Source organism: Trachypithecus francoisi, unplaced genomic scaffold, assembly GCF_009764315.1.
Source record: "Trachypithecus francoisi isolate TF-2019V2 unplaced genomic scaffold, Tfra_2.0 Lachesis_group5, whole genome shotgun sequence".
Lineage (NCBI taxonomy): Eukaryota > Metazoa > Chordata > Mammalia > Primates > Cercopithecidae > Trachypithecus > Trachypithecus francoisi.
In genome coordinates this window covers 110,299,101-110,325,806 of record NW_022681470.1, presented here as the reverse complement: position 1 = coordinate 110,325,806, position 26,706 = coordinate 110,299,101, and the positions used below count along the sequence as shown (strand labels likewise).

Genomic DNA, 26,706 nt, shown 5'->3' with positions numbered 1-26,706 from the left:
AAAGGAGTGGAATAGGCTGAGCCCTTGGAACAAGACAAATGGTCTGATTTCATGAAGCTCTGCCTGGCCAGCCCACAGTGGACTTTTAATCTGTCACGAAAAGACCAGAAGGAAAATCCATGTGTGCAAAGAACAAGGCCTAAGATGCATTCAGGACTGTTCATGTGAAATGACCTCCGGGAGAATCTTTTGAAAAAAGAATTATAAAATGTCTCCTGAGATAGGTGGTCTCAGATCACAAGGATGACAGGATTTGATCACAAGCTGTCTGGTTTTCTCTTAGGTCAAAACCAGGAAGTTCAGGGACTAGCTTACAAACAGAGGAAAACAAAATAAGTTGATTTTGATTTTTAAGCCTCCAGCAACGTTTCGCTTCACTTGACCCTGCAGTGGGGGCTGGTGTCAGCCTTTGGTTTTATCTTCTGCAGTTCTCCCACCCCTATCCCGCATAAGTATAAAAACAGATGCCACGACTTGGAAAGAGGAAAAATTTGATCTTGAGAAGAAGTGGGAAAATGTAAAACTAACACAGCTTTGGCAGCTAGAAAGAAAAATTATAGCCCCTGCAAAGAAAGATTCACACCCTAGGCAACACAGTGAGACCCCATCTCTACAAAAAATAAAAGAATTAGCCGGATGTGATGGTGGGTGCCTGTAGTCCCAGCTACTTAGGAGGCTGAGGCAGGAGAATCGCTTGAGCCCAGGAGGCCAAGGTTGCGGTGAGCCGTGATCATGCCACTGTGCTCCAGCCTGGGCAAGAGAGATAGACAAAAAACAGAAGGAAGGACTGAAGAAAGAAAGGAAGGGAGGAAGGGAGGAAGGGAGGGAGGAAGGGAGGAAGGGAGGAAGGAAGGAAGGAACGAAGGCAAGAAGGAACGAAGGAAGGAAGGAACGAAGGAAGGAAGGAAGGAAGGCAGGAAGGAACGAAGGAAGGAAGGAAGGGAGAGAGAAAAGAAAAAGAAAAAAAAAAAGACTGAGACCCAAGACTTGATAAAGGTGAATTTTCTGAACCCATGAAGTTCCTTAAATGCTGCCTCTGCTCATTTTGACTTCCGCTCAACTGAGCCCACTGGTGAATAAATGAAACTCTTCTTTGGAAATGATTCATGAAAATCATCACAGAGAAGCATATTCTTGGCTTCTGAAGTCTTCATTTCAAAATGAAGTTTATAGTTTAAGACTATAAACAATACATGGTTGTCATAAAAATAAAAGTAGAAACAAAAAATATTAGCCATAGTTCCAACCCTCAAATGTTAACACTTCAGTGTGTTTCCTTCCAGTTCTCTTATAGGCATATAGACTTATTCTTGTAACACAGTTGCACTCATTCTGTATATAAGGAATTGTGTATGCTGCTTTTTGCTAAATATATATTACTGTTATCATATAGACAATTATGCCACAATCGTTATTAATAGCTGCCTAATAACCACTACAGTTTATCAGCCCATCTTCCCCCACTATGTTTTGAACATTAAATTTTTATTCAGCTTTTTAAACTATAAGTCTTGATTTAATTAATGTACAAAATTTAGAGCTTTTTGAATCAGCCCCACTACTTAGCCATGTGTCAAATCTTACCCATATCTGGACCAGCAACCTGAAGGCTGCAGGAGGAACCTGTAGGACAGTCAGAGGCAGGAAATAGTACAGATTCCTTGGGCTATAGGAGTTTCTGGTACAGGGGTCTTGAAGGACAAAGAAATTGCCTGAGGTAAGGTCACCAGCCCTCTAGTTGTGTATTCCCTGTCTAATGTCACCCACAAGCTGCATCTCCAGCTCAACATCTTCAAGTATCCCAGAGAAAAGAGAGGACATTTTCAATGAGTGAAAAAAAAAATAATAAAACAAAGGACAGGGATAACACATGGCAAAGCTGAGGATCTTTTTTGTTTTAACATAAAATGTCATATTGTCTCTTATTCTCATTTCTTATTGGAGCATTCCAATAATGCTCTTATTGGAGCATTCTGACATCTTTATTTTGGGCTTCCCTGGTTAGGTTACCTGCTGGAGAGGTGTGTTTAGAGCTGCAGTTAGGGCAGCAAAAGCAGAGAGAGTAGGCACCTGTCAGGATGGGCATAATCTATGGATGGATATAATCTATCATTTGCCAAATAGCCCAAAGTTGTATGAATATCATTAAGTATTTCATGTAAATGCTGTTTTTTTTTTCAAGGGCAAGTCCTGTTTCATAGAAAATAAGTTCCTGAGCATAGTAAAGGAGCATGTGCTCCGTACTAAGCACTTCTAAGTGATTATTTCATTTAAGAATCTCAACAATTCAGAGTTAAGTGCTCTCTTCTCCAGTTTGCACACAGGACAATTAAACAGCAGAAAAATAAAATAACTTGCCAAGGGGACTTGCTAATAAATGTTTGAGCCAACATTAGAACGTAGGGCTGACTTCAAAGTTTGTGATCTTTGCTCTACATTATGCTGCCTCCCTTGTTAAACCTAATGGATAAACATACTTGCAATTTAAAAAAAGAGTTAATGCTTATTGATTAAAGGCAGGGCTTTCTCTGAGATCCAGGAGTCCCCATTATGGGTAGGCAGGATCATTTACCAACATTATTTTGAGGGGCCCTTTAGAAAAAAAGAAAAAATGACTACCAGGTCAACTATGGATGAGAAACCCTTCCATGGAGTTCTGAAAGGCCATACAGAGGCTCTGACAACAAGGAGGTGTGGCCACAGGACAGCTTCCACCTCCTAGTTTTTCCTAGGCCAATCTTTGGGACATGGTTGATGGAAATGGAAACGATTGCTTCTTGGTGCATTTTTTAAAGGAATGGTTAAATTATAACATACGAGTCTGTTTTCCCACTAGACTTGAGTTTTATAATATCAGTGACCATGTCTGTCTTCTTCATTGCCATAGTCCCATTCCTTGTACAGTGCTTGGTCCATAGCAGAGGATCTTAGTCCATTTGAGTTGCTATAACAGAATGCCATACAGTGAGCAGCTTATGAACATCAGAAATTTATTACTCACAGTTCTGCAGACCGGGAAGTCCCAAATCTGCAGTGCTGAGATATGTGGTGGCTGGTGAGGGCCCGCTTCCTGGTTCATAGATGGCAGTCTTCTCACTGTGTACTCACATGGTAGAAGGGGTGAGGAAGCTCACTGGAGTCCTTTTCAAAATAACACTAGTTCTGCTCTTAAGGACTCTACCCTTATAACCTAATCACCTTCCAAAGGCCTCACCTTTAAATATCATCACATTCAAGATTAGCTTTCAACGTATTCATTTGGGGTTAGGAGGTCATAAACATTCAGTCTATAGCGCAGATGCTTAACAAAGTTTGTTGGATGAATAAATAAATGAAAATATTATCTGGGCCAAAGGTGTAGGCCGGAGTTATGGACAGCTCACGGTCAATGCCCTGCATATAAATGTATTCCTCAAGATGTGTAGTCTGAATTGAGGTGGCCTAAATCAAGATATGTCAGAGTATGTGTTGTCAGTTTCCATTTTTTAATTATCCATAATAAACCCTTGGTCATAAGCATGAAGCTATCTGAAATGAGGAGTGAAGAGTTTCCTTTTTTCCCCTGTCATTACAGCATGGAGAGAAGAAAAACTTTATTTTTCTTACTTCTCCTTGATTCCTCAATCAAACTGGATTTATATTAGGCTTAGGAAGACAATCCCTACTATACAGAGTGTTTATAGGATCCTGCTTTTTTCTCAACGGGAGAATTGGGGCTGAAAGTGTGCATTAAGCCCAGTCTTTAAGCAATTAATATTGTGCCCAAGAAATAAAAAGCATGAACATTACAAGTGGATTTTGTCATAATCCTACATATCCCAAATGTGTATACTCCAGGAAAGTCCAGATCCCCAGCAGAAGCCCATCTGCTATATTTCTAGTGTGATACTCCTCTGTTTATATTTGCTCATTTCTCTTACAGAGTGCCAGGAAAGAAAAAGCGATATTTAAAAAATTCATCTGCTAGTATTTATGCAAACACTTTTCTCTCCAAGTGTGGGTTGAGCAATGTGAGTAAAGCAGACATAAATGCCTCCGACAGACCACAGAGCAATTTTCATAAAGAAAGGGGAGAAATATACACCTAGAACAATTGAAGTTGGTGGTAGAGGGGTGGGAACTGTCCTCTGACCAGCAACACTCAACAGGAGAGACATTCTAGGTCTCATGCCTCAGACTTGGAGGCTCGTTTGAAGCGTTAATGACGCTATTGAGTTTCTACTATGTGCTAGCCGGTTTGGAGATTATAAAAGCTTAAGACTCCTGGTTGAGAACACAATAGTAAATAATCATAAGACAGCATATTACTGACATAGGAAAAAGGGGAAGGAACACTGTGAACCTCAGTTAGGTGCCACTCTTTGCTAAGTGTTTCACATATATTATTTCATTTAATTCTCACAACTATCCTATGATGTAATTATCCTCCTTTTTCAGACAAGGCTCACAGTGGCCATACAACTTGCTCAAGATTATGTAACTTAGGCTGTTTTGAAAATCCCTGTTCTTTCTGCTATACCATACCTAAGATGTTTCCCAGCTTTGTAATCGAATGCTATATATGTTTGGAATCTAAATAGTTAACATTTGTTGAGTGCTTACTATGAGACAGGCAAAAGTCTTTTTTATATATATTAACAGATTTAAACTTTGTAAAAACCCTAGGAGGTAGATACTGTTATTATGCCATTTTAGGATGAAGAAACTGAGTTTACAAATAAGTAAAGTTGTCCACATCACAAGGAAATACCAGAGTCCAGTCTGGAGCCAGATTCCGTATATTTAAGCATTATACTACCCTGTCTCCCCTTTGAGGAGCACTTTTTTTTTTGTCCCACTGACTTTAAAACTGTTGAGGAGCACTTTCGTTTTTTTTTTTTTTTTTGTGTTGAGACGGAGTCTCGCTCTGTCGCCCAGGCTGGAGTGCAGTGGCCGGATCTCAGCTCACTGCAAGCTCCGCCTCCCGGGTTTACGCCATTCTCCTGCCTCAGCCTCCCGAGTAGCTGGGACTACAGGCGCCCGCCACCTCGCCGGCTAGTTTTTTTTTTTTTTTGTATTTTTAGTAGAGACGGGGTTTCACCATGTTAGCCAGGATGGTCTCGATCTCCTGACCTCGTGATCCGCCGTCTCGGCCTCCCAAAGTGCTGGGATTACAGGCTTGAGCCACCGTGCCCGGCCGAGGAGCACTTTCAAGCACCTTCTATTACATACCCCAGACCAACCATCCCAAGCCTACATTGAGCAATGTTCAGCAAACCACAGTATGAAAGTGGAAAAATTTGAACTGTGTTTCTCCTCTGCTTTCACACCACAACAATCATCACAGAAGAATTCTGTGATGAACAGAAGTCTGTGTGACCACAGAAGTCGTCTGTGACCAAATGCGTGGGGGTTTCTCCTCACACATCAAGCAAGCAAGCAGTTCTGCAGTGGATACCAGCTGGGCTCCCTCTAATTCTGTTCCAACACTATCTACCTGGCGATAGCAGCAGAAACCACAGGTTGAGGGAGGACTCAGTCTCACAAAGCTGCCCCTACTTCCTACCAGTTGCAAGTCTGGGCCTCAGAACTTCCTACCAACTGACTTCAAGTTGGGATTCCTATGATCCTGTCTTTGGGGTCCATTGATTTGTTAGAGTGGCTCAAGGAACTCAGAGAAACACTTACGTTTAACTGGTATATCATAAAGGATATTACCAAGCATACAGATGATGAGATGCATACGGCAAAAAAGGGGCACAGAGCTTTCATGCCCTCTGGACATGCCACTGTCTAGGAGCCTCCAGATGTTCAGCTATCCAGAGGCTCTCTGAACCCTATTCTTTTGTGTTTTTATGGAGGCTTAATTACATAGGCATGATTAATTCTTTTTTATTTATTTTATTATTTTTATTTTTTTTGAGACGGAGTATCATTCTGTTGCCCAGGATGGAGTGCAGTGGTGCGATCTTGGCTCACTGTAACCTCTGCCTCCCAGGTTCAAGTGATTCTCCTGCCTCAGCCTCCTAAGTAGCTGGGACTACAGGCGTGTGCCACCACATCTGGCTAATTTTTTGTATTTTTAGTAGAGACAGGGTTTCACCGTTTTAGCCAGGATGGTCTTCATCTCCTGACCTCGTGATCCGCCTGCCTTGGCCTCCCAAAGTGCTGGAATTACAGGCGTGAGCCACCGCACCCGGCCACATGATTAATTAAAACACTGGCCACTGGTGAGCAAGTTGAGCTTTGGCCCCTCTCTCTTCCCCAGAGGTTGGGGGTGGGCTGAAAGTCCCAACCCTCTAATTATGACTTGGTCTTTCCAGTGACCAGCCCCCATCCTGAAGCTTCCTAGGGGCTGTGAGCCACTAGCCACTTCATTAACACATAAAAAGACAGCACTTTGGAAATTCTAAGAGTTTTAGGAGTCGTATGTCAGGTAGAGGGGTTGAAGACTGATAGTTTGGATGTTTGTGCCCTCCAAGTCTCATGTTGAAATGTAATCCCCAGTGTTGGAGGTGGAGTCTGGTGGGAGGTGACTGGATCATGGGGGCGGATCCCTCATGAATGACTTAGCATCATTCCCTTGGTGATTAGTGAACTCTCACTCAGTTAGTTTTGTCTCATGAGATAAGGCTTATTTTTTTTTTTAAGTGTGTTGCACTGTCCCCTTCTCTCTTGCTCCCTTTCTTGCTATGTGATGCACTGGCTTCCTCTTCTCCTTCCATCACGATTGTAAGTTTCCTGAGGCCCTCATCAGAAGTAGATGCCGGCACTATGCTTTGTGTATAGCCTGCAGAGCCATGAGCCAAAATAAAACATCTTTTTAAAATAAGTTACTCAGCCTCAGGTGTTTATAGCAACACAAGAACAGACTAACACAAAGACCAAATACGTATTTCACAATGTCACACACAGTATTGCCATTCCTCTCTAAACCCCGCTTCTTTCAGCTCACATTGCAGAGGCCTCGCCTGGCCTAATGCCTTGGCAGGTCAGGATTGTTAATCACAACAGCTTGAAAAACAAATTAGATATTCTACAATCTCTAGAAGTTCAAGAATCAAGTCTCTGATTTTAGAGTTTCCCTTAAGTGTAAATGGATATTCCTCTGCCTGTGATAGAGGCTAGCAAGCCTCCTCTTCCAGCCAGTGCTATGAGAGGTAGGGAGTGGCCACATGCCAGGCAGCAAGCTGTCTTCTCTAGCCTCCCCTCTCCAGTGTTCTACCTGAAGAATGAAATCGATTAGAGAACATCAAGAACAGGAGAGCTCTTTCCCCATTCTCTTTGAAATTCCTTGTTAGGACACTGCTTTGTAGATGGCCCTGCACCACCATGTTTAAGAGGGAAGAGCAGTATGGGGAGGGCACCAGGGGATCTGGTCTGAGAACCATTGCTGCCATTTACAGAGAAGAAACCAGAAGAAGCAAGAAATCTGAAACACTCTTTTATCCCAAAGTCAAAAAGTTAAGCCTAAAGAAACTGCGTACATAATTGCATCAGACTAGTTTTAAAATCTATTGAGCTAAAATTATGTTTTTCTCTCTTGCTGCCCAGCAGGTGAGGGCTCATAAGGGAGATCAGGGTGATTAAGAGAAAAAAGAAACTATACGTTCTTTACGCATGTGAGTGGAGTGAGTAATTTTGCAACCCTGTTTACACATGAAGTGTAGGCAGATGTGAGTTTCAGCAGTCAAAATCAGAAGCTGAGGTTGCTGCATCTGGCTTACTCCCCTCTCCGTAACAGCAGAGGGTGGGATTTCTAAGACCTTTCTTGAGTGCCTGGTCTCTCCTCAGTGAGGTCCCCATGCTTATATTTAGACCATGTAAGAACGCGTTCATTAACCTCGATGACAATGTTCAGTGTGGGTAAACCACCTGCTTCTCTTTGGTGAGGCCTGTGATCACAGTGGGATCTTTTGTATCTGAGAAGTTGAATTTCAACCACCCTCTGATTTCAATCACACCTGTTGTCCTGGGTGTCCAGGACAATGGCCATACCAGAGAGTGGTAACCCACTGCTGAGAAAGGAGATCCTTGTCTATGATCACCCCTCACTCCTAACACAAAAGGAAGATGCCAAAGACCAGCTGAGGAGAAGGAAAGGGAGGAATAAAGCTATGTAATGACTAAGGAGGACTAAGAGATTGTACTGAATAGACTTATCTAGCAGGTTAACATGAATGTGGGTAAAGGGATTTGGTGCTTTCCGTGACAGAAGGTTGCTATTATTCTAGAAATGGAAAATGAGAAAAATATCTCCCTCTGCAAGTAAAGAAACAAACACCCAGGAAAAAACTCACCCTTCCTATCTATGTACAATCTTCCCTAATGACAGGTAGCAGAAAGTATAGTTGAGAGGTACCCAGGTTTGAAAGTTCAAATCCCAGTTCTGCCATTTCTCTCCTGTGTAACCTTGGACAAGTTTCTTAACCTTTTTGTGCCTTTCATTTGTAAAAAAGAGAAAATAATAATACCTTCCTCATAGGATTGTTGGAGGGTTAGATGACACATTTAAAGCCTAAAGAACAGCTCCTGGCACATAATAAGCCCTCAATAAATGTGGCTATTATTATTTTTTTTACAAGGGTAAGAGTAACATGATTTCAAAGGTCCATCTAGTTTAAGGTATATGTAAATTTATTGAGAAGTGATTCAGGGTAAACTTTAACTGAATTTTCAACAAACAAGCCATAGGGTTTCTTCCTCCATAGTCCATGACCTGCATCCCCAACCCTGGAAAGAAATGTGTTCATTCAGCGAATGAGATCCTTTAGCCAAACAGCGTTTGTGAACAACCACTTGGCATCCTGACCCTTTCTGTCACTGAGGGTGTTCTAACAACTGTGTTGGGTAAGAAGACAGTACCCATCTGCGGTCCCTTTCTTCTTGTAGGTTATGTTCAGGATCAAGTCGGTCTTCATTTGAAATGGGCACTTCAGCAGGATAACAGGAAAGAAAGAGGATTTTGGAGTCAGGAAGCTCTGGCTTTTACATTTTGGTCTCATGGTTTCCTAATTGCAAGAGCTGAACAGAGTTATCTTTTAAAATGGGGATAATAATATCTACATAGTAGGGGCTTTTAATGGAGGATTAAATTCAACTATTTATATATAGTGACCAATATAGAGTTGGCACTCATTAAATGTCAGTTTCTCTTCCTCTTTCCCCTTTTCCTGCTGAGACACAGAGTTAGACTACTCTGTGGGGTGGGACATTCATCAGGTGGTGTGTTGGTTTATTTTTCTCCCACTTTTATCAGGCAAGAGATCATGCAGAATATAGGAGGGAGCAAACATCTACCGCTGTAACCTTTTCTACCTAGTGAACATTGTTCATCCCTCTCTTCTGCCACTTAAAAACACAATCAAAGTCCAGCTGACACAGAATTATTTAGCTACTCTAAGACCATTTTTATCAACCTAGAAATAAGTGTCCTGTTTATTTCCATTAAAGGTGGATACAAATAAGACCTCAGGAAAATCTACCCCAGTATCTACATGTTATGCCCCTTCCCAAAGTTGAAGGGATATACCTAACACCCAAGGGGGCAGGGCAAGTGAAGTGTGTAGTCAGGTGTGGCCATGGCACTGTGATGCATCATTATCAAGGGAGGACATAGTGTAAGTCCTGCTAGCTCTTTCCAATCCAATCGGCTCTCCTTACAGTAATCACAATCACAGAGCCCTTCTTCCCCTCTTAGATTTCCACTCAAGCACCCAACCATCAGACTCACTGAGGCCTCACCCTACTTCCCCACCTATGCCATTCTCTTCAACTGCCAGAGGGCTTTCCTGAGATGAAGCAGAGGCTGAGGGCCTGGGGCCCTTGGATGAGAGTTTTAGCTACTGACACATACAAGTGCTGACACTGGAAAGTACCAGTGCTGAATCAAAAAGCCACTTCCCAGAGATGACATGAATGCTCAAGGTTTGGTTCCTGGAACGCCACCAATTTGGTCCTGAACCTTGAAGCCAACATCTTACCTCTGTTCTTCCATGTCTCAGTTGCCCAGTATGTGGGAAGGGTAATGACAACAAAGGAAAATTGCCACCTATCACCCAACCTGTCATCACTATAATTTGAATGACTTGGCCAACTTTAGAATGCTGTGGAAATTACTATTTACTGGGGACTCTGAGATGAAAGGTGCCAAGTTTGGCAGAGCTGAGGCCACTGGTAGGATGTTCTGGGGTGCACTGAAGATTCAGCAGAATGTTCTTTAGCTTGTAAATTGAACTTTCATTTTTGTCGAAGTAGAAAATTTTAGGTAACAAATATTTCATTTTTTCCTTTATAAAATGTTTTCTTCTCTCCCTTCCCAAGTTTGGGGCATGAACAGTTGTGTTGGAATACAAAACCCACTCCTCCCAGTAAAATGTTCACAATGGCAGTTTAAAAAATGATGAACATCTTTTAGATTATTTTTCATACCATGCCAACTAAGGGGGTACTATCTAGCTTTTAAAAAAACTTCCTTCTCTTTTTAACAAAACAAATAAAATTTGCAGGATTGCAACTCTATGAGATCCTGCCCAACTTTGGCCCTGAAAGCTGTCTTTGGCTCCAGCTACATTTTCCGATGAGCTTCATTTCAGACTCATTTTAGAAATGTAGACATTTTGCTCCTGGGCCACTTTTTCGTTGCCTCTCTGCTTAGACTTCAAGAGTACAGACGGAAGAGTTTGCAAAGATCATTTGCAATGTGCCATCCCAAACCTCTGATGTAAGAGATGCAAAGCAGGCTCCAGTGGGCCTTAGTGTCTCTGATGAGAGGAGCAACGTGAATGGGGAGGAAGTGGGTAAGTGAGAAGAGGCCCTGTGGCTGCGGTGGTGACTCTACGAGCAAAGTCAGCACCTACAGACTGATGAAGGCAGCAAATGAGCTTGTGTAGTGCTCCACAGTGAAGCTGCCCTATCTGTCAGCATCAGGAGGGCTGACGAGCCAAGTTTCTGCACACTGTGCACTGCTAAATGCTGTCAGTGACACAGGCATGCTTTAAAGTCAGGCGACTGTTTCTTGCAGGACTAAAGCCTCTGCTTCACTTTCACCTGCTCAATGCTTCCCCTCACTGCCATGCTTTGATCCAAATTCTTCTTGTGAGTGGAGTCCCCATTACATTCTGTGTTTTTTTCTACTTTAATTCCCAGTGGCAGGATGTCCACAGTTCAGCTTATGCCCTTAAAATATAAAAACAAAACAAAAAAGTCATCTTCATCCTCAAAATAATTTTTAAAAACAGTTCCCCGCCTCTGACAATTTTCGCTTGGATTTGTTTACAATGCTACAGCTTCTACCCACTTCTTACCTTGTATTTTCATTTATCTTCTTTGGTCCCCTTTTCCTTGTTCTTCCTTTTGGAACAATCTATTGATAGCCACCCTGCAAAATGGCTGGGAGGTGAATCTCCTTTCTCATCAATTTATCCTCAAAATAATTGCATGATTAAAACAGTTGTGGGCCCTCCATCAAGAGTAATCAGCAATGTGCTTTGAAGCCTGGGGTCTGTTGACTCTCTGATGGCACCTGGGACCATGTTTATCTCCATTTATACGTTTCAGCCACCACTCTGCCTCACTGGGTTCCCTGCTGTTAGATTGTTTTGAGGTCATTTGGGAGAGGAAGATCTACTGCCAGAGCTTCAAGTTAGTAGTGATAATTCCCCACTGGACTCAGACAGGACACCGACATGGTTGCTTGCCAGGCAGCAGTTAGTGACTACAGGACTGAAGTGGTTTCCAAGATTCAGAATTTGCCTAGTAGTTGTAAGAGGCAACAGCCAACAGAGGAAGAGGAGACCCAAACCCAGCCTATCCTGTGAAGTGTAGGGCATGACTGGTATTCTAAGGATGGTAGTTGTCACATTTTTGTGGCTTGTGAATCAGTGGCAGGATAAAATTTCCCAAGGGCCAATTTACCTGACCGATTGCCACTTGCCGATGCAAAACCAAATAAGCGTACATGTGTTTATTGGGAAGAAAACTAAAGCTTTTGGAGAGTACAGGGACAATGTCTTTGGATCCTCAGGGCCTAATGGTCTCAAAAAATATTTACTGAGGTCATCTGATTCTTCTGAGAGGTAAAGCATACATAATTTTCCAATCATTTTGGTCTTTGTACTATATTCAGAGAGTCAATCTCTGTGTTAAGTACAACCAGGTGATGGACTATGGGCGGATTGAATTTTTCATTTTTATCAAGCATGGTATGGAAGAAGCAGCAGTAGCCTGAGCTTCTCAACTGCTTGGAATTCATGGATTAATTTACTGATGATTTGTTAAAGATGTTTCTCTCTTGGTAGGTGAAGAAAGGAGGTACTAAAGTGGTCACCCAAAAGGCCAGAAATCCAAACACTCTTACAGGCCAAAGTTTTGGCCTCGGAACAAAGAAAATTAGGCAATAGGATTGGGCTGTGCCTTTCTGAAGTCATGTCAGCAGTCTCCTGGGCCGCAGCTTTGGCTTGCTCAGATGCAATTTGTTCAGGCAGTGCAGCTGGGGGCAGCAGGCTTCAGCTACAAAAGTGTTGGCTGGTAAGAGGAAATCAAAATAATCCCCATTTAGTTCCCATTATCTTAAAAATTAGAAACTCTAATGAGAGGCTTCCAGAGCAAGCTGAGCAGCAGGAGGGCACCTCTGATGGATGCTGTCTTCTGTGAGGATGTCACTGTCGTCACCAGGGGCAAGCTGAGGGCCCAAGTGCCTCTGCGCAGTTTCCCTGGAAGCAGCCAAGACTGATCAGGCACCCCAGGACACAGGAGCCATAAGAAAAGACAGAGAAGCAGCCCAGAAGCGAGGCTGTCATGGAAGGAGACACTTGACCTGAAGGGTGATCATCTTTAACCCTGAATTTTGTTAACTGTTTCTCAGAAACTCTCTCTGAATCGATTTAACTTTTATAGTCCTGAATTCTTCTAGGTGTGGTGTTGCCTAAAGACAGGTAAAATGCCCCCTAAGGGAATTCCTCACCTCTATGGTTCTAAAACTGGGTTCTCCTCATATTTCAGGATAAGGAAACTTTTTTTAAAAAAAAAATGCCTTCATTCTCAGAGCACGAAGAACCTTTTATGAGAAGAAGGTAGATGGAGAATGCTTATTCTCCTGGCAAATAGCAACTGTGGAAACACTATTTTCATATAGACCTGGCAAATGGCTTCCAGTATTTTCTGTCCAAATATTTCATCTCCTCACCAGCTTTGCATACATCTTGGCACTGCACAGCCCAGTAGTACCACATCATTTCATGGCACTGAGCCAAGAGTGTGCCCAGCAGTGCTTAGCACCATACAGGGAGTCTACAGGGCCCTCCAAGCTCCCACCACCACACTACTACTGGAGCAAAAGGGGAGACTATCAGGCAGCAAAGTCACGGTGTTGTTATTATTACCATGATGTGTAATAAATCTGTGTAGTGCAATAAATTAAGGCAAAGCTCTGTTCTCACTTTACAGGCTGCCAATAGTTTTATTGTAACAGTTTAAAGATGTGAGTTTTCCTTTTTAGGCAGAGTAGAGGAAGCTGTGAAATTCGAAGAGAGAACAAAAGGATACTCGAGTGTAGTTTGTAAGACCGTTATTGTACAAGAACTGGTTCATCAGGACATCCAGCACCTAATGTTTTTCTGTTTAATGATATTAGAGAACAGCGAGGCCTTACAGTGGCCACAAGAGTTCATTTGAATCCATTTTCATATCCATGTCTCACTGCTGAGTTCTGCTGACCTGACCTCTTGCACTAGACTCACAGTGCTTTCTTTTGGTGATAAACCTGAGCGATTGTAAGATCACAAATTGGTTCTGGAATTCATTAAAGTCAGCAAATGAGCATTAAAAGATACTTGCATAGGCTGAGTTTGTGATAATCTGTCTATTTTGGCAATTACAGCTCAGAGGATGAACAGAGGGGCGGTGAGAAAAAACCCTCTAACTCCCAGCAAGATGATAATCTGTTTCAGATGTCTGTCAAGGATGCACATGCCCTGGCTTTTCTTCCTTCACACCTTGAACCCTGGGTGCAGGAGGCAAGGGAAGGATTTGAGAATGCTTCACCTCTGCCCTTTGCCAAGTTCAAAGCCCAAGTGAGCCCTTCAATCAGGTCCCTGGCACACCTGACACTTCGTTATTATTATTTTTTTTAGCAAGAGCCCCTTTCTTTGGTAGCAAATTCTATTTCTATTCTTTGTTTTAGAACTCGACCCTTACTTTTTTTTTACTCAAATGTTAGTCATTCAAGATTTCTTAACCCTTTGCTTACTGAGTCTTCCATCTTTTTCTTCTGTCTTCGTCTAGGATCACAGGTTATTTCTCCCTAAACTAGACACACTGGGTGCTGCTGCTCTACTCTGTGTCATTGTATCCCCTGAACACTGGGAGGCTATTGAGTACAGAGTTGATATTCAATATATAAATATTGATTGGCTTTTTTTTTTTTTTTTTTTGAGATGGATTCTTGCTCTGTCACCCAGGCTGGAGTGCAGTGGCGTGCTCTCGGCTTACTGCAACCTCTGCCTCCTGAGTTCAAGTGATTCTCCTGCCTCAGCCTCCCAAGTAGCTGGGATTACAGGCATGCACCACCATACCCAGCTAATTTTTGTATTTTCAGTAGAGATGGGTTTCACCATGTTGGCCAGGCTGGTCTCAAAATCCTGACCTCAGGTGATCTGCCTGCCTTCGCCTCCCAAAGTGCTGGGATCACAGGCATAAGCCACCACACCTGGCCTGACTGACTTTCAAAATCGCCTTCTAGTTTATTCTGTAAACACCAGCTCTACTACTTTAGTTTAACATCATTCATGTACTGCCCTGAAGAACTATACGCCCCTTATGACCTTACAGCCAAAAATGATTGACTCCCTTGGTAATCCTCCTTGCAAAACCTTCTAAGACTCACCCCCTCACTCTTCCTTAGCAAAATACTATACTCTTTTGCTTGAGTCTCATTTATTAGCAGCAAATGCTACCACAAGAAACTTCATTCACTGAGTTTACATATTCTTGTACATTCTATTTCTCTCTCTTATTTTTCCCCTAATACAGTCTACCCCTGGCCAATCTATAACAATCCGAATCAGTAGAAACTCTGGAAAAACTGAGGTCATAATTTCTGAATCTGGTTTGAATTTGGAATTTGCTCCCTCAGCTCAAAATTAATATTGTAAATTTACTGGAAATGTGTTTTCTACTTTTCAGACTCAAGCTAGTAGTTTTATACACAAAATTGGGTATCTGGCTTAACTAGATACTGAAAGAAAAAGGACCCCTCCAGCTCCTTTTCTGGCCTTTCTCCTATCCCACTACTTCCTTCCACCCAAAACACACACACACACACACACACACACACACACCCAACACCACTCACTGAAGATGGGGAAGATGGAGTTCTTCCTTGAATTCCCCTTAGGTTGTATCATTGTTTGGAAGTTATTGGTTCTTATCCAAAAGCAGACGTGGACAGAGTAAGGAGTTTTAGCTCAGCCATATAAAGTAGCATAAGCCTCAGGCTTTAATCTTTCCGTAAGGCTGCACTGGTATATAGTTTTTCTTCTATTGAATATAACAGATCCATATTAGCAAACATTTATTGAATGCTTACTTTGAAAACCAGTACTGTATTGTCCCTTATATTATCTCATTTAACTTAATTATTGCTCTTTAAGATAGTATTCTCACTTTATAAATGAGAAAGCAAATATTCAGAAAGTGACTTGCACTGAATGGGAGAAACATATTTTTTTTTTATTCCAAGCCCATTGCCCTTTCTTCTTGTTTGATTTTTAACTTCATGATAATAGAGCTCAATTACAAGAACTGGAACTCTCTGTATAAGTTGGTTATTCTTTTTTTTTGAGACGGAGTCTTGCTCTGTCGCCCAGGCTGGAGTGCAGTGGCCAGATCTCAGCTCACTGCAAGCTCCGCCTCCCGGGTTCAGGCCATTCTCCTGCCTCAGCCTCCCGAGTAGCTGGGACTACAGGCGCCCGCCACCTCACCCAGCTAGTTTTTTTGTATTTTTTAGTAGAGATGGGGTTTCACCGTGTTAGCCAGGATGGTCTCGATCTCCTGACCTCATGATCCGCCCATCTCGGCCTCCCAAAGTGCTGGGATTACAGGCTTGAGCCACCGCGCCCAGCCAAGTTGGTTATTCTTAAATGATCTACACAGAGTGCAGAAATCCTATCACAAAAAATCCATTGTAACAAAACCTCTCTCTAAGAAAACCCCATTCTAGAGCTGTCATTGGCTCCTAACTTTTATCTAGTAAACATTCAAGGAATATTTTGTAAATGTTTATCCAAATTTCTCACTGGAAATTTTGTGCTTAGAATGTCTTCAAAATTGGGTTCAAGTATCAGGTACTAAGGGAAGGAATAGGAAACCTGATGATATTGTACAATGTTTGGTGTGTGTTCCTTTATACCGTAAATAGTGAGTCTAAAAGTTGTGTTAGCTCAGTTTGTTGTAAAATAAAGAGACAGTACCATGGAAATAGAAGGGAATAAAAAAGCTCCACTTAGAGATTTTTTTAAAAGGTACTTGAATCATAATGTCAGTTAAAGAAAAGTAATTTGGTTAATGAATAACAGTTTGTCTTTCCTATAAAAATAGCTAATAGTTTTTGAGCACCTATGATGTATCAGTTAACACTGTAAATTTTTAAATGTATTATTTAATCTTCACAACAACCCTATGAAGTAAATATTATCCTAATTTTACACACAAAGGAACTGAAGCTCAGAATGGTTAAATAATTTGCCCAAGGTCACACAGCTGGTAAGAAGCAAGATCAGAATTTGAACTCATGCTGTGTGACTCCAGAGCCTACATGTTTAACCACACTTAGGGATGCCAGATAAAATATAGTTACACTTGATTGTTGGATAAACAAATCCTAAATATTGCATGGAACATAGTTTTACTAAAAGCATATTTTTTGTTTATCTGAAATTCAAATTCAACTGGGGATCCTCTATTTTTATTTGCTAAATCTAGCAACCCTAACCACACTATTCTGCCTTCTGTAAATTCAGATATCCATATATTTGGGTTGTTTAATTTGCAGCTTACACATGCTTGAGTTTTTTGTTCTGTTTTGTTTTTTACAGAATAAATGATGTTAATTCACATCTACAAAGCTAGGCTCCTGGATTTCTCTTGTCTCCATTTACTGAAGGCTGGGTTGGTCTGATGCCAGTCTTCTCCCTGATAGTGCAGCTAAGTGCAAGCTTTTCTCTTCCGATAAGAAAAGACTTCACTTACTGTTGGCACATTCTGGCCTTCTGCCTACACTGGGCTCTCTCTCCAGTGGCCAGCTGTGTCTTGCCTGGTGCTCATCATTATCCAACTTTCTTGCCTCAGGAATCCTTGATTCTTTCCAAGATTTGCAGAGGTGCATGACTGAGTAGCAGCTTACTTCCAGACGACAGTGTTCACTGAAGGAAACAGAAAAGAATCTGTGGGCTGGAACTTAGAAGAACTTTATATATAAAGTCCATTGAATAAAACATATAAATAGGCAATACATACACCAAATGAACAACTCTTATTTCTCCATGAGTATCTTCCAGTCTGATTTAGCTCTCTTACGATGCACAAATATGCACCTGCCTGTATACCTTCTTTCACCACTTGGATCACCTAAGCTGAAAATACAGAAATTATTTTCAGTGGCCATGTAGAAACCAACTGTATTGCCCCTCAAATCACACAATGCATTAAAAAACAAATATAAAAGCCTTTGGAATTGGCTGATCTTTATCATCTTTTAACAATGCGAATAACCGAAAAGTAACTGTCTATTTACAAGCCTGGATATTTATAGAGTTACCTCTATAGTCAAGATCTTTTAAATATTTCAAACAGCCTGAATTTCTATAACCCAAGAATAGAATAATAGTAATAGGTATACTTATTATAACATAAAATAACATTTTGTCATTATGTGCCAGTCTCTATGAGGAGTACTGTCCATGCATTCTCTCTCTCAGTTTTTACCAAAGCACTATGAAATTTTGTACTCTTTTTAGTATCAGATAACAGACAAGAACACTGAGGCTACAACAGTTTAAGTAACTTGTCCAAGGCTGCACAGCTAGTGGCAAAAGCTGCATTTAAAGCTATGTAGCCTCACTCCAGGGATCACATACTTAATTACTGCATAACGATACCTTTACATCGTAAGATCAGTGGTAGATAGCGCTTTTTTTGGTGAAAATGTAGGGTTTTTTTTTTTTTAAGTTTTAAATCTGTTGCCAGCTCTTTCATTTCAAAGGCATGAAGTGTTCTCTTTGTTAAATAGTAAAGAACATCTAGGAAGAGGAGAAGTTGGGCAGTAAGTGGCCAACATGATAGGATTAAATGAAACGCTATGTGGCTAGTACATAGGTTATATATACCTGATGTAACCAACCATAAGACTTAGACATGTCCATGCCCTGGTTCACCTAGACAAGTCCACTAATCACTTGCTTGGATATCATAGCAATGGCAAATTGCTAGAAAGGATTCTAAATGCTTACTCTCATTTTCTGTACTTATCTCAAGGTCAACTGGTCATTTTGTGGACCAGCACCAACAATCTATGGACCACATTTTGAGTGGCACTAATATAGATAACATCAGTTTAGTTAATTCAAGTATACAAATAACCAGTAAAGTATATGGTTCGCTTATATTCTCTCTCTCTCTCTACACACCCACAGACACATGCTCCTGAATACTTATTCCTGAAACACTTACTGAGAACCTACTATATTCTTGTTACTTTTCTAGGATCTGAGAATATAGTAATGAATAAAGAAAATCAAGTACCTGCTTTCAGGGAACTTAAAATTCTAATTCAATCAATGTCTTGATACCCAAACATCTGGGTACCAGTTTGAGGCTTTGCCAATTAATAGCTCTCTGCTTTTGTGTAAATTCATTTAATCTTTCTAAGCAAGTCTTTCCCTTTACAATATGAGACTAATAATATGTAGTTTAATGGCATCATTGGTAGGATCAGATATTGTGAAAACTGTAAAATCACATACCAACGCCAGGTTACATTTTTATCATGTGCCCTTCTTGAGTGAAGGGACGGTATTTTTCCTGTCTTTGTATCCTCAGCAGCAAGCACAAGGGCTTGCTAAGTAACAAGCTTCAGTTAAGGCTCATTGAATAAATGTGCCTAATGTCCTGTATGTGTGAAATACATTTTTTGTTTAAAATATTATACCTGCTCTTCAAATCCTTAAAAGCTACTGCACCAATAAGAAAAGTACATAAGGCATTGTAGGGTATAACATAAGTAATTCTACTCTTGCATCATAGATTCCTAAGAGTTCAAGCTCTAAAAATGTATTTTCTAAACATTTATTAGATGGAAGCCTCTTTTTATTGATATGTATCACAATCTTCTTAAAGGCTTCAATTGGTCCCAGAAGTGTCTATGCTGGTCCTGTCAGTTCTAAGAATAACTGTGCTCTTTAGAATTACAAACTAGAACTGAATTGTAAAAGTGCCCTAAGTTTGGGGAGCCTTTGGAAGAAATTCTCAGCCAATAATAACATGAAAAGAAATGTACCTGGTCTGTTTCTCTTCAAACGTCTGAACTTTATGTTAGAAAAGTTGCTTCCAGGGTATAAAGACTTTCTTTTTGAGGGCTAGTGATGTTACTGTTAGAGTTAGACAGGGGTATGGATGCTCTACAGACTTCATGAAAGTGCATAACTACTTTCAGTGGCTATTTGAAAAGTACCTTATTTTATAAGGTGCCCCTTATATTGCAAGGGACATTAACGAAATTAAAACACAGTGATTTGCAAGGAGTAATATTTAGTAATGAGAATAAAATGAATACATAAAATGCACTATAAGGCAGCCTATAAGTGCCATAGGCGGGGAATGAATAGGAACTACTTCAGAGGAGTGCTCCACTTAGAAGCTGCAATATGAGACAGGCCTTCAAGGATTTCAACAGATTTTAGGTTTGATAGAGGGAATGGAAGCCATTTGTTGCAGGCAGAGAGGCAACTTAATAAGTTGACTCCTTTGTAAAAAGCTAGTAGGAGTTACAGCAAGTAGTTTGGTATACGTGTAAGGGTATAGTAAGGCTAGAAAAGTAGGATGGAGATACATAATTGGGCAAGTGCCAGATTGAGCAGTTTGTACTAAATTTGATGGGGAACTATTGATAGTTTTTAAAATAGGGTGGAGTCATGATCTGGCCAATGCTTTAGGAAGACAGTTTTGGCAAGAACACGAGACGGACTGAAGGGAAGGCAACTAAGCAGGAGACCAGACAGGAGAGCACAGCAAAAGTCTCAACCTAGGTTAACCAATACCTGACCTAGGGTCGTGGCAATAGAGCTAGAGAGGTGGGGGCAGATGGAAGGGTCACTGTGTAGAAAGTACAGTATTTGTACCTGTGCAGTCCAATATAGTATCTCATAGTCAAGGCTCTTTCAATGTAACTTTAATTAAAATTAAATAGGATTTAAAATTTAGGCCGGGCATGATGGCTCACGCCTGTAATCCCAGCACTTTGGGAGGTGGAGGCGGGCAGATCACGAGGTCAGGAGATTGAGACCATCCTGGCTAACACAGTGAAACCCTGCCTCTACTAAAAATACAAAAATTAGCTGGCCTTGGTGGCTTTTGCCTGAAGTTCCAGCTACTCGGGAGGCTGAGACAGGAGAATCGCTTGAACCTGGGAGGTGGAGGTTGTAGTGAGCCAAGACCGTGCCACTGTACTCCAGCCTGGTGACAGAACAAGACTCTGTCACAAAAAAAAAAAAAAAAATTAGTTCCTCTGTTGCATTAGCTGCATTTAAAATGCTCTATAGCCATATGTGACTCTTGTATTGGACTATGCAGATAAAGAACATTTCCATCACAGTGCAATGTTTATTGAACAGTGCAGCTCACTATGCTTTAGGGACTAATTGGGCATAGAATGCGGAAGATGGATTAAAGGAGGCTTCGGTTTGGCAGCTGAGCGACTGAGAAAGGTAGTGCCATGAACAGAAAAGAGGAAGTCAGGAAGAGGAGGAGCTGGATTTACGAAGAAAGGTGTTGTTTAGCTTCTGTCAAATACCAGGTCAGATAAAGTGTCTACCAAATGGTCAGATATCCCTGGTGAAAGGAAAGGGCAGTGAAAGCAAAGTGCCCGTTGTGTTCTCCTAAAGCTTGTAAAGCAGCCCTGGGAGGATTTAATTGGTTTATCCCCTCCTGCACTCAGTTTCTCCCATTTGTGAAGCTCCCTGAAGATCATGAGTGGGCAATCCAGTTCCTCAACCTCTCCAAACCAATGGTTCACATATACTGTGACGAGGACAGAAGCCCAAGGGCTTTGCTGTTTTCTTAACTCCTTGGAGCCAGCCTGAACCTTTTTCTCACAGATACTTTGTGCTTCCTCTCCCCTAACCGCCTTACTCACCCTTCCCCATGCTCAACCTTTGGAAAGTCCCCTTGCCCTCACTTGTTTGATTACTTCCTCTCAAACTACTTCTCACAGGGACCATACCAAACCAGTGACTCCACCTCTTACCCTCTCTTCCCTCCCAGCTTAAATTGCAAGGTCTATCACTATAATGACTCCCTTACATAATACTCTTACCCTCTCATCGGCTTTCCCCAGCAAAACTCAGACCTGGTCAAATACAATTCTCCTCCAATCCCCAAGCAATGGAATGTGGCTGGAGGAGAATCACATGGCCTTGCTGAGTGGTCTTACTTTAATGTATGACCATCAACTCAAGAGGGCACTCAGCATTGTCCATACTACGCTTCTCTAGTTACTTTTCCACCCTTCAAGGCGATTATTTCTCACCTTCTTCTGTCTCCTTTAATAGCAAACAGCTTCTCATTGTTTTTTTTTTTTTTTTTTTTTTTTTTTGAGACGGAGTCTCGCTCTGTCGCCCGGGCTGGAGTGCAATGGCCGGATCTCAGCTCACTGCAAGCTCCGCCTCCTGGTTTACGCCATTCTCCTGCCTCAGCCTCCCGAGTAGCTGGGACTACAGGCGCCCGCCACCTCGCCCGGCTAGTTTTTTGTATTCTTTAGTAGAGACGGGGTTTCACCGTGTTAGCCAGGATGGTCTCGATCTCCTGACCTTGTGATTCGCCCGTCTCGGCCTCCCAAAGTGCTGGGATTACCGGCTTGAGCCACCGCGCCCGGCCAGCTTCTCATTGTTTAAAGAACAGATCTTACCTCATCAATCCCAGTGAGGCAGCCAGTACACATGGCACTCAGTGGAAACTGGGAAAAGGTCCATACATGTGTGTGTGGGTATGCATGTGTGTGTATGTGCATGTCTGTGTGTTATATGCAGGACTGCTAAAATGCACCACCTCTCCTGGTGGAGCAATCAGAAAGGTACCCCTTCCTCCAGGCTGATGTGACCCCACCAGGGCACATGGCTTTGCAGGCAAAGCAAGGGCTAGATTTCAGCTCCTACTTGCCACCTCTGCCCTGCAGGGGCCTGAGTGTGCCACCACCAAATGTACTGCCTAATCTATCTGCATCTGCACCCAGACACTCTACCTTCTCTCCAGAAATAGCGTGTGAATGCATTCCCTTACTCCTATCCTAGGCCAACCCTTTCACTTGTGTGCTAGATCCAATTGCTTCTCACCTACTTGAAGACACTCTCTCCAGTTGTCTCCTCTTGCCTTCTGTGTCATCAGTTTTACCTCTCTAAAGAATCATTCCGGCTGGGCGCAGTGGCTCACGCCTGTAATCCCAGCACTTTGGGAGGCCAAGGTGGGTGGATAACCTGAGGTTGGGAGTTCTAGACCAGCCTGGCCAACATGGAGATACCCTGTCTCTACTAAAAATATAAAATTAGCCGGGTGTGGTGGCACATGACTATAATCCCAGCTCCTTGGGAGGCTGAGACAGGAGAATCGCTTGAACCAGGGAGTTGGAGGTTGCAGTGAGCTGAGATTGCACCACTGCACTCCAGCCTGGCAACAGAGCAAGACTCAAAAAAAAAAAAAAAAAAAAAATCATTCCAGTATACCGAAATGAGCAAAAGCATTTATCATCTTAAAATACCCTCCCTTGATCTCAAGTACCTCTCTGGCTACTGCCCTTTTCTCCTTCACAGCAAAGTCTCTCAAGAGCTGTTTAGAACACTTTCTCTTCCTCACCTCCTATCCTATTAACATACCCTAATCAGACTTTCTCCCCTATGACTCCGCTGAAACTGTTTTCATCAAGGTCATCAGCAACTTCATCAGGCCACATCCAGTGTTCAAATTCTCATTCCTTATCTTATTAATTTCAGCAATATCTGATAAGACTCTTCACTCCCTCCTTCCTGAAACAATTCTCTTGTTTTCCAACGCTTCACCTTCTCCTGGTGTTCCTGCCCTGACTGGTAGCTCCTCCTTTTCTACTTACCCTTCAAGTGTTGGAGTGCCTCTTGGTCCTTTCCTTCAGCTATCTCCTCTCCCTGTGTGATCCTAACTAGACTTAAGACTTAAAAAGTATCTATGTGCTAATGAATCCTAAATGTGTCTCTCTAGACTCATATATCAATTGTTTATTTAACATCTCCATTTGGATGTATAATAAGCACCTTAAATGTAACGTGTAAGAAAAGACTCTTGAGTTCCTCAACCCCAGATCTGCTCCTCCATTTCATTAAGTGGCACCGCCATTAACTCAGTCATCAGGCCCGAACCTAAGAATCAACTCTGATTTCTTTTTGTACTTTCACACGCTATGTCCCAAATCCAAATCCATTCCAATCAAAATGTATCTAAATAAAATAAAATAGCCTTCTTCTCATCCTGTCCGTGGCTGCCAGGCTAGTTAGTCCAAGCTACTTTACTGGTATTCCAAGGACATCAGTGCTTCCCCATTGTGTATTTTACACACATCAGCAAGACTAACTTTTAACAATGTGAATCAGATGCGGTCATTCCTCGGCTCACCCTTCTCTCATGGTTTCCAGTTCCTGTTATAATGGCCCACAGGTTTCACTGGATCTGGCCACTGGCCCGCCTCTCCGAGCCTAGCTGGTACTGCTCTCGGGCTGGCTGACGCTGCTCAGCCATGCTGGCCTTTCACTGTTTCTGCAACATGGCAAACGTATCCCCACCTCTGGGTTTACGGCTGATTTTCTCTCAGCCTGGAAAGGCTATTCCTCCTCCCGGCCCGCGTGTTTGCAAGACTTAATTCCTTCATCCCGTGTGTATGCGCTCAAAGGTCTTCTTTGAGAGGCAGTATCTCACCAGGTGTAAAGTCACCCTATCCCCTGCTTTATTTTTCTCCACACCACTTATCATTACCTGCAATTTTTGTCACTTATTTGTTGTCTGTCTTCCCTCTCCCACTCCACTACCCTCTTGCAGCTTGCAAGAGGGTATTTGCCTGTCTATGGCTTTATCCCTCTGCGCTTAGTGACAACAGCGCCTAGAACCTAACAGGTGCTCAATTAGGGCTTGTCGAATGATTGCGTTCCCTCCAAATTCTCTTCCTGAATCTTTGGACCCTTCCTCATTTTTTTTCCGGTCTTACCCACCTCCCATCCCGCCCTACGCAAAGCTAAAACTCCCCACCCCTTCCCCGTAGTTTCAGGCTTTCCCGGCTCCTGTGTGCGCGGCTCCTTTAAGCGGACTCCAGAACGCTGCGGGGAAGGCGGGGCCGAAGCCCAGCTGTCGCCAACTTGGAGGGGCGGGGCAGAACCAGGGGGCGGGGCCTGCGTGCTGCGTGCGTGCGCGTTCTGGAGGAGGCGCCGCCGCCGCTCCCGAGGCTGCCGCCGCCGTCGCCGCGCAGAGCCGGAGCAGGAGCCACGGCCGAGAGGAGGGAGGAGGAGGAGGAGGAGGTGGAGGAGGTGGAGGAGGCGCTGGACCGGGGGGGTGAGTGAGGGGCGGGGAGCCCCAGACGGCCCCAGAGGGAGCGGGGGGCGCGGGTCGGCCGAGCAGAGGGTGAGGCGGCTCATGTCGCCGGTCAGTCGCCTGGCTCCCCCTTCCTCCTCCGCGTTCCATCGGTGTCCGGGGCGGCGGCCCGGGAGCCTGGCCGGCGGGAGGGGCCGGGGATCTGGGAGGCCCGGCCGCAGCCAGGACCAGGGCCAGCCACGCCCGCGGACCGACCCGGTCGACTGTAGGCCTGCGGGAGACCGTCGGGAGGGGCCCCGGCCGGCTGTGGGAGAGAAAGAGGACATTGTGTCCCCCACCCTTCAACTCCCTGAGGTGTCATAGCACAAGCCCATTTACCTCGCCGTCTCCCCAGACACGGTGCCCTCGTCCCTCACTGCCTGAGAGACGTAGAAGGTTGGACATCGCTGCCTTCCTCCTCTTGGATGTCCCCTGTCTAGGGTCAGAGCTTCCTTCAAACCCAGCTCTCCCTTTTGGGCCGGAGGGAGGGGCGGGGGGACACACAGGGAAGGGGGTTGGAGGGTTGGGTGAATTCTCTGTCCTCTGCTGTAGAAGTGCGGGTAGACTGGAGCGTTGCTGTCTCCGGGCTCACTTGTCAGGGTTCAGGGTCTCCCTTTCCTTCCTTTATTCCCCCAGTGAATAGGGCTGACATCTACATCCCACTCCACCTTCCAGCCCCTTTCCCGCCTTTACCCCCCTGTCTTCCGTAGCTTACCATGTGTTCGCCTTTTCAATGTTACTTTTCATGCGTCTCTGCTTCTTCCCTGAATTTTGTTAGGGAAGAGGTCACGGTGTGATTCTTGTTATCCTTCAAACTAGCGTTGGTGAGAGTATCTCTTGCCCCCTTACTCAGGAAGTTAAGGACAGTGTCTTCAGCCGAATTGTGTAATTTACTGCTACGGGGAGAAGATGAGAGGAAGACATTTGTGCCTACAAAATGGGATCTCCTCATAGAGCTGAGAACCAGAGTTTAGGGAACCTTTGACCTCTTGGAAAAAGAACTGCCGTTGAGGAGTAATGCATTCTGTTTTGGGAGGGAAAATAGTTTTGTTACTTCTTTGAAGGGAGGAGGTATAAAAAATGAAATAGAATAATAGAGCAGAAGGTGAATGAGCCACAGCCCTACAGGTGGCCACTCTTCTCCTTAGGTGGCGGATGATGGTTCTGTTTTTATTATAGTAAGAGTAAAGCATCAGCTCTTAGATTTAACTTGGGGCTCCTACCGTCAAAAGCATGAAGGGCCGTGTCAGAAGAGATGCTGCTGGAAACAGGATTTGGAAACTTTCTTTGGGTTTCCTGTCAGAATGTGTGGGGGTGGACATGCCTATGTGTAGTTTTTCTTTCCTTGTAATGTAATTTATTTCTGCGATACTTTGACATAGTAAGCATTAAATTAGGCCCCAGACTTTCTGTCTTTATTATGCTTTCCTGTAACATTTTTGTTTTGAAATTATATGGTTCGATATTCTTTTGTAGCGTGATATTTCAGTGAATCCTGTCTAGTTTCCTTGGTGTTTTAAATTACGGTCTACTTCAGATAAGATTAGCTGTTAGGTATTGAGGATCATATGTTCAGTATTTATTGAATGATTACAAAGATGAGTCCAGGTGTTAAATCTGTCCTTTAGAGAGGTACCCTGTATTAAGATATTGCAGTCCATTTCCAGTTTGTAAAATAGTAATTCTTAACCTTTTCTAGGCCACTGACACCTTTGAGAATATGATGAAATATATAAACTCTCTCCCCAGAATAAAGTTAGTAGGCATTTATTCACAAAATTTTGCATTAATTTTAGGGACCCTCTGAGGCCAACCATGAACATCTGTCTTAGAAGTGAACTGGATGGAATCCCTCAGTGTTACATAGTTAGATAT

The 26,706-nt window shown here is 43.0% G+C and overlaps 1 long non-coding RNA gene across 2 annotated transcripts; it reads right to left on the bottom strand.

Moving 5' to 3' along the window:
* Positions 1-8,627: 8,627 nt before the first annotated feature.
* On the bottom strand, positions 8,628-25,296 carry LOC117076029. Of its 2 annotated transcripts, none has more exons than XR_004434207.1 (4): positions 25,171-25,296; positions 17,490-17,609; positions 17,227-17,379; positions 8,628-11,157 (listed from the first exon to the last, which is right to left on the bottom strand). It is a non-coding gene; the product is annotated as an uncharacterized LOC117076029 (long non-coding RNA). The 2 variants fall into 2 exon arrangements; XR_004434208.1 differs by lacking the exon at positions 8,628-11,157 and adding an exon at positions 11,889-12,504.
* Positions 25,297-26,706: the final 1,410 nt, after the last annotated feature.